Consider the following 8,564-nt stretch of genomic DNA (forward strand, 5'->3'; position numbering starts at 1 on the left):
TGGGAGTGGGTGGGTAGGGGAACAGAGGTGGGGGGAGGGGTATGGGAATCTTTCGGGATAGCATTTGAAATGTAAATAAAGAAAATAATATAAATAAATAAATAAATAAATAAATAAATAAATAAATAAATAAATAAATAAATTTTCCATTGTACTTTGTGTAATTAGTATTTTATACAAGTGAGTGAAAGAAAGACCACATTATACAAACAAGTCTCCTTTTCCTTGTTAGAACAGATAGATAAGTTCCTGGGAAGACTGTGTCATTAAGAAAGTTTGCAGAACAAATGAAAATTAAAAGGTATTCTGAAAGTATTTTCCATAAAGTGTCTTGATATTTATCTTTACTCAATGATATACAGGTCATTAGTCCTGAGTGTGAATACACAGGCTTGTATCATTCCTGTCACTCTCATAATGAATTGTGCCCCTTCACCAAATTTGTGTGTAAAAGCCATACCCACTAACATAATTGTATTTGGGAATAATATTAAACTCACAAGTAAGATTAAATGTGGTGCTCATGGCATTGTGCTAGTCTGATGTCTGTCCATATAAGAAGAGTCAACAAGAGAAGTCTTTCTTTGAAGGAACAGAATATGGGTCAGAACACAAAAAGAAGTCACTGTCTACAAGCCAGGAAGCCAGGACTCATCAGAAACCAACCCTGCCAACACCTTAATCTCAGACTTCTAGTTTCCAGATTGAAATAAAAACTTGTTGACAACTGAGAACTCACTTCACGGTAGAGTAGAGTTTGAGTCTTCATTCTTCAGGGATTGTCATTTTGAAAACCCAGCTGTGTTGCATGCTTGCCACCTTTGGTATGTATGTATGTATGTATGTATGTATGTATGTATGTATGTATGTATGTATATATGTATGTATGTATGTACGTATTTATTTATTTATTTATTTATTTATATTTATGGTATTTAGTTTTGGTTTTTTTCTTTTTTTGTCATTACCTTTGTGAACATTATTTAATTAATTAGTTTATTTATTTATTTGTGGTATTTAGTTTTGGTTTTTTTTTTTTCTCTTTTTTTGGCATAACCTTTGTGAACATTAAGGAATCTACCTACAGCTGTCTCCTTTCCTACCACCTATAAGATGTTCCTGTTGGTATATCCAGGGACTCAAAAATAATACATATTCATCCTTTTGTCTTTTTAAATGTCAGATACCAAAATTGGTCTGACTAGACTAAAATGAAGATATTAGCAGTCATCCCTCCCTAGATTCTGAAGGAGAGGCCAGTTCCTTGATTTGTTCAGTACTCAGCAGCTGTCCTTAGAAATTTCCACTTCATTCCTCTCCTGCTTCTATCATGACACTGCTTTCTCCTTGGTTCTCATTCCTCTTTATTCGTTGTAATTAGTGCAACCAAAAATTCATGTGCCTATCTGGATTAGCCAGTGATATTCTGCCCATGTCAATCATACAACCTCAACTGCATACTTCTTTCTGCTATATAGAAGGATTTGAGAATTAGGTAATGGATATATTTTGTGGAGAATATTATTCAGCCTACCATACTATCATTTGAATCCCATATTATAAGGTATAAACCTGTTATAAAGTTAACAGTATCTACAACTTCATTTGGATTTCTTTTTCTTTTGAGTGAACCAAGTCTCTTCTCTTTGAACACCCTAAATAAATTCTAAAATAGTGGTTCTCAGATGTGGGTCATGACTCCTTGGGTGTCAAATTACCCTTTCATAGAGGTCATATATCTGATATCCTACATATCATATACTTACATTATGATTAATAACAGTAGTTTAGAGTTATCAAATAGCAACAAAAATAATTTTATTGTTAGTCTTTACCACAACATGAGGAGTTGTATTATAAGGGTCACAGCTTTATAAAGGGTGAGAACAACTATCTAGGAAGACTCTTCCCATTTTTCCAGTTCACTTTAACTTCTTGTGTAAATTTAAAAGGAACAAAAATACTTGGCTTTAATATGTTACATACAACATAACTTCATTTTGTTCCACACATGTGTTTTTGACTCTTTAACCAAATTGAAGGTTTCCTATCAAGTTTTCAACTTTCTTCTATATTCTTTGTTCTCATGCCCCTAAAACAACTACTTTGGATAGAGAACATATAGATGTATGGAGACTAGGAATTATGTTCAAATTCTTTTGAGTCTTTTGCCTCCCTGGTTTTGGTACTACAGTATGAAGCCAGTAATTCTTTCAGATTTTTTTCTTGGAACTACTCTGACCTGTGGTTCTTTTCAGCTGCTACTCTAAGTATCCAATGAGTTACTGCATTATCTCTTTGAGGAGGAAATTTGCCCTCTATCATGCTTTATTTGAATATTGGCAGAAAACTCTTCCTACATAAAACTCAAGGTCAAAGAAGCTATGCTTACTTCCCCTTTCTGTACCTGCCAAATGAGCAACTTTGGCTTTGACTACAAGGAATAGTTTTTGTACCTGTTGCAGCAGGAATGACCTTGGCCTTCTCTGCCTATCATCCATGTCTTCATGAACTTTGAAAGAACAAAGTCTATCAAGGGTAGTTGTTGCCTTCATTAGAATTAGGGAAAAGTGTGCCTTTGTGAGATGGATACATAGTACCCTTCCTGATGTGTATTTGCTATCTACTGAAGATACCTTTTTGGTAATTTGCTGGGCTGAAACTGTAGCATGCATACCCTGTACAAAACAGACATTACTGGTGGCCACTGTTATTTAGGTCTATAATACCTTCCTATTGACAGGTTCTTAGTTTCATTTTCATCTACTTAATCCCAAGGAAGGTTCTCTGGAAGTTCTTTTTATGAGCTTATCTGCAAGATACAAGGCAATAACTTGCATGTAGTATCACTGTGCTAGAAAACAACGAGTGATAAGAGCTCTGGAGCAAGCCCTGAAAGATGATAGACTCACGTTAGAGAATTGTGTCCACTGCTCATGGAGACTTCAGCAACAGCAGATGTTAGCACATAGAAACATTTCTATTTATCTCGCAGTCATAAAAAAAAAGAAAAAAGAAAAGAAAAGAAAAGGAAAGGAAAGGAAAGAAAAGAAAAGAAAAGAAAAGAAAAGAAAAGAAAAGAAAAGAAAAGAGCCTACTACTCTCTTCTGTGGCCCTGGAAGACATCTCAAGTTCCCAAGACTGCCTAGTTATGCTTGGTATATGAACCATTATATGATTCCTGAGATTTAAAAATGCTCCTCTGTATCCTATAATATGAATAAAATATACACTAATCCCATTATGCATATCACCTGTGTATGATTGATTTTTAATGTGATCTGGACTACCAAAACTATATGCACACAAATTTATTTTTATTTTCATAGGAATGACACTCCAAATCACTAAAATACTGGAATTTGAAGATGACAAAAACAAAGATGTGAGCCGGGCGTGGTGGCACACGCCTTTAATCCCAGCACTTGGGAGGCAGAGGCAGGCAGATTTCTGAGTTCAAGGCCAGGCTGGTCTACAAAGTGAGTTCCAGGACAGCCAGGGCTACACAGAGAAACCCTGTGTCGAACAACAAAAAACAAAACAAAACAAAACAAAACAAAACAAAGATGTGATAAACAACTTCAGTGAAGTAGCTGGATAAAAAATTAACTCAAACAAATCAGTGGCCTTTCTCTACACAAACGTTAATAAACAGGCTGAGAAAGAAATTAGGGAAACACCTTCAAATTAGTCACAAAAAATATAAAATACTTTGATGTGACTCTAACTAAGCAAATGAAAGATCTTTATGATAAGAACTTCAAATCTCTGAAGAAAGAAATTGAAGAAGATCTCAGAAGATGGAAAGATCTTCCATGCTTATGGATTGGCAGGATTAAGATAGTAAAAATGGCTGTCTTACTGAAAGTAATCTACAGATTCAATGCAATCCCCATCAAAATTCCAACTCAATTATTCACAGAGTTAGAAAGGGAAATTTGCAGAAATCTGTCCTATTTGTCATTATCATTTTCAGTGGATCAGCTTACATGCATTTTCTTAGTTTGAGGTACTGTAATAAGCACAGTAGCTTAGGAAAAATCAAAATCTGTTTGTCACAGTTAGGTAGGATGGAAATCTGAGATCACTGATTAAGTATGATTAAACTCTAATGAAGGCCTTCTTCTGAGTGAAAGACATCTGCCTTCTCACATGGCAGAAAGAAGGCAAGGAAGCGCTTATGTCTTATAAGGTGCTAATACTATTTATTCATGATGGATTGAGTGTCATTTCTTCCCAAAAGCCTGGACTTCCACTGGCATCAAATTAGGGGTTTACATTTTATCGTATGAATTTTTCATACATACTATATGCACAGGCTCTGCCCATGGCATGTTTTAATGACATTACCCTTACAAATGCAAAGTCAAAAAATGTATTAAGAATTTCCAATAGTCACAGGACAGCATTAAACTGTGATAGGCAAGGCTTTGTGTGGCTTTACAAGCTGCACATCCAGTAAGTTGCTCCTAAAGACTCCACTCTGAGAACTTTCCATGAGAAGTGCATGATGAACTCCATAAGAACATCACACTAGAGTTCGTGAGATGGCTCAAATGGTAAGAACACTGACTGCTCTTCCAAACGTCCTGAGTTCAAGTCCCAGCAACCACATGATGGCTCACAACCACCCGTAATGAGATCTGAAACCCTCTTCTGGCCCATATGAAGACAGCTACAGAGTATTTATGTATAATAATAAATAAATCTTTGGGCCTGAATGAGCGGGGTTGAGCGAAGTGAGCAGAGGTTCTAAAAATTCAATTCCCAACAACCACATGAAGGCTCACAACTATCTGTTCAGCTACAGTGTACCCATATACAAGTTCTGTACCACATTTATTCCACAAGAACATGGACAACAGAATCAAATAAGCAGGTTTCATAGGGGTTCACAGAGACTGACTGAACTGACAACCGGTAGCCTGTATGTGTCTTACCTTTAGGTCCTTTGTGTATATGTTATGATTCTATACCTTGGTGTTCTGGTGGAATTTCTAATTGTGGGAATGGAAGGTGCCTCCAACTCTTTTGCCTGCTTTTGTGATCCTTTGGGGACCCTTTCGGAACTATTTTCCTCCTACTGGGTTGATTTGTTCAGACTTGATATGAGGGTATGGGCCTAGTCATATTATATATAACTTGTTATGCCATATTTGGTTGACATCCCTTTGAGGACTACTTTTTTCTGAAGGGAAACAGAGGAGTGAATCTTGGAGATAGGTGAGAATAGGGCCTCAAAGGAGAGAAGAAAGGGGAAACTGTAGTCAGGATGGAATATAATACAGAAAAATAAATAAGATAGACGTAAATAAATAAATTAAAAATACGTGAATTGAGAAATGTAATAATAAATGAGTCAAGATATTAAATGAAAATTAAAGCAACATACCAGATAGTCATAAAATTTTTTATGTAGTTAACTTTTTTAAAAGTTATTTTCATTATTTTTCGTGTCTGTGTGTGTGAGTGTGTGTGTGGGGGGTGGGTGGGTGTACACATGCACATATGCACATGCACACATGCTTACAGAGGCTAGAAGCACAAGCTGGCCCTGGAGCTGGAGTTGGAGTTGTGGCTTGTGTTTTCTGCAACGGCAATTCATACTCTTTAGTGCTGTACTAAGACTCCATCTCCTATAGTTAACTTTTTATATGAATATCTGAAAAATGAATCATTTTCTTCAGTGCTTTGAAGAAAATTCTAACAAATATAGATAAGACATTATCTTTTTCCTAATTTGTTCTGTATTTTATTATTCTTCGGATTCTCTTATAGCCTTAATACAAGCTGAAGTTACCATTAGGTATTTCCAAGGTTATTGTTACAAACTTTGACTCAGGTAAACACCAAATTCCAGTGATGCTTCCTTCCAATGTCCTTCGCTGCTAGTGGATACCAATTACATATTTGTACTTTCAGAATTTTTCTATTTCATTTCTCTACTTCGCTTTTTCCTTCTTTTCCCTTCCTCTCCCCACTTTCAAGTCTTCTTCCCTCCCTTCCCCTCTCCCCCTTAATTTTCTCTCCCCATCTTCCTTTCATTATTCTTTCTTCACTGCCTTTCTCTGTTTCTCTTCTTTGTTGTTTTTCTTTTCTTCACCCCCCTCCAGCCCTCCCACATAAACAAGCTCCATAATTTGTTCCTGTATCTTTTTTTGTTGTTTTTGCTTTGAGGATTAAGAGAGGTATATGATAATACCATTATGGGAAATAGAATGTCCATATATTGGGAGGGAATAAATATTTCCTCACTCTTCAGAACAGTAGCTTTTTAGTGTGGTCTTTTAAAATATTAAAATGTTTTATTTACATTTATGTTTATTCATGAGTGTCTATGTGTATATATGTGCATACATGTAGGGTGGCCTGCTGAGACAAGAAGAGAACATTAGAACTTTTGGAGGCAGAGTTACCAGAGATTATGATTTAAATGAGATGTGGGATCTGGCAAACAAACTCCAGTCATCTGGAAGAGAAACAAATGCACTTAATTGCTGAGCCATCTCTTCTGCCCCTCAAATGACGTTTTTTTGTTGTTTTATTTTTAGTGGTTTAACTGTATAGTAAAATTTGCCTTCAGCTGACCATGATAGTTTATCCCTTTAATATTACCATATGACTGTATTTACAATATTAACACAAAAATAATATTAAAATAATATTAATTTTGATTATAGTATCTATTTTAAATAAAAAAAATTGAAAAAATGCAAGCAACGAACTATTCTTCAACTATGATTTGGTGTGTGGTAAGTTTTACTCAATTTTGGAAGGATTCTAATTATTGAAGTGAATGCCATGTCTCATGTTGATATCCTTAATTTAAATTTGTCTGTACCTATGAGATTTTTTTTTTTTTACTTAGATTTCCTAGTCTTCCATATCAAAATGTGGTTCAATAAAACAATGTTTTGTGCTTCTTTGCTCCGGTGCACTGCCTGGGAGAGGGCAGCCTGGAGAAGCGACACAGCTTCTGGGAAAGATCCCATTTCTGGCTCCAGTAACCTGGTGCCATTCCCACCTGAGGAGGGGTGTCCACCTGGGAGGAGTCTCAAGGCCTGAGCTGGAAGGAGAGCCACTTTTGCTCCTTGCTCCAGTGAACTGCCATGGAGAGGGTGGTCTGCAGAAGCTACATAGCTTCTGGGAAAGATCCCATTTTTGGCTCCAGTAATCCAGTGCCTTTCCCGCCTGAGGAGGGGTGTGAGCCCGGGAGGAGACTCAAGGCCTGAGCTGGCATGAGAGCCATCTTTGCTCCGGTTGACTTAGGCTCCAGACTGCACTGGCTAGAGTGTGGACCGCAGAAGCTACACAGCTTCGGGACAGACAGAAGCAACCTAACTTCTGGGACAGAACCTGTTTCGGGTTCCAGAAATTTGAGCATATTCCTCACCAGAGGAAAGGTGGCCACCTGTGAGGGCTCTGTCTGCCAGAGCAGGTCAGAGAGTCATATTGTGTCCAGGATCCCTCAGTGGCTAGTCTGTGCAGGTGAGTGAATAAACAGCAGAAGCACCACATCTTATGGGACAGGCCCTGTTTTGGGCCTACATCTTCAGCCAGGAAGCAGATCTGAATGCCAGGCCTCTGTGAACCTTCCCTGCTAGAGGAGAGCTTCCCTGCAGAGAGTAATCTGAACACTGAGACTCAGGAGAGAGCTGGACTCCCAGGACAGCTGACAGAGGCTAACAGAATCACAGGAGGAACAAGCTCCAACCAGAGACAACTATAACAACTAACTCCAGAGATCACAAGATAGTGAAAGGCAAAATTAGGAATCTTACTAACAGAAACCAAGATCACTCACCATCATCAGAACCTAGCACTCCTACCTCAGTCACTACTGAATACCAGAACACACATGAAAATCAAGAATCAGATTTAAAAGCATACCNCATGATGCTGGTAGAGGACTTTAAGAAGGGCATTATTAAAGAAATGCAGGACAACACTGCTAAAGAGGTACAAATCCTCAAAAAAACAAAAACAAAAACAAAAACAAAAAAACAGGGGAATATTTCTAAAGAGGTAGAAGTCCTTAGAGAGAGGAGAACAGAAACAAACAGGTGATGGAATTGAAAAACATAATCCAAAATCCAAGACCTAAAAAGGGAAATAAAAGCAATAAAGAAAAACCAAAATGTGACAACTCTGGAGATAAAAACCCTAGGAAANAAATCAGGAACCATAGCTGTGAGCATCAGCAATAGAATACAGGAGATAGAAGAGAGAATCTCAGCTGCAGAAGATTCAATAGAGAATATGGATACAACAATCAAAGAAAATGCAAAATGCAAAAAGATCCTAACTCAAAACATCAGGAAATCCAGGACACAATGAGAAGACCAAACCTTCGGGTAATAGGAGTAGATGAGAATGAAGATTTCCAATTTAAAGGGCCAGCAAATATCTTCAACAAAATTATAGAAGAAAACTTCCCGAACCTAAAGAACGAGATGCCCATGAATATAAAAGAAGCCTACAGAACTCCAAATAGACTGGACCAGAAAAGAAATTCCTCCCAACACATAATAATCAGAACAACAAATGTACTACATAAAGATAGA

Source organism: Mus pahari, chromosome 11, assembly GCF_900095145.1.
Source record: "Mus pahari chromosome 11, PAHARI_EIJ_v1.1, whole genome shotgun sequence".
Lineage (NCBI taxonomy): Eukaryota > Metazoa > Chordata > Mammalia > Rodentia > Muridae > Mus > Mus pahari.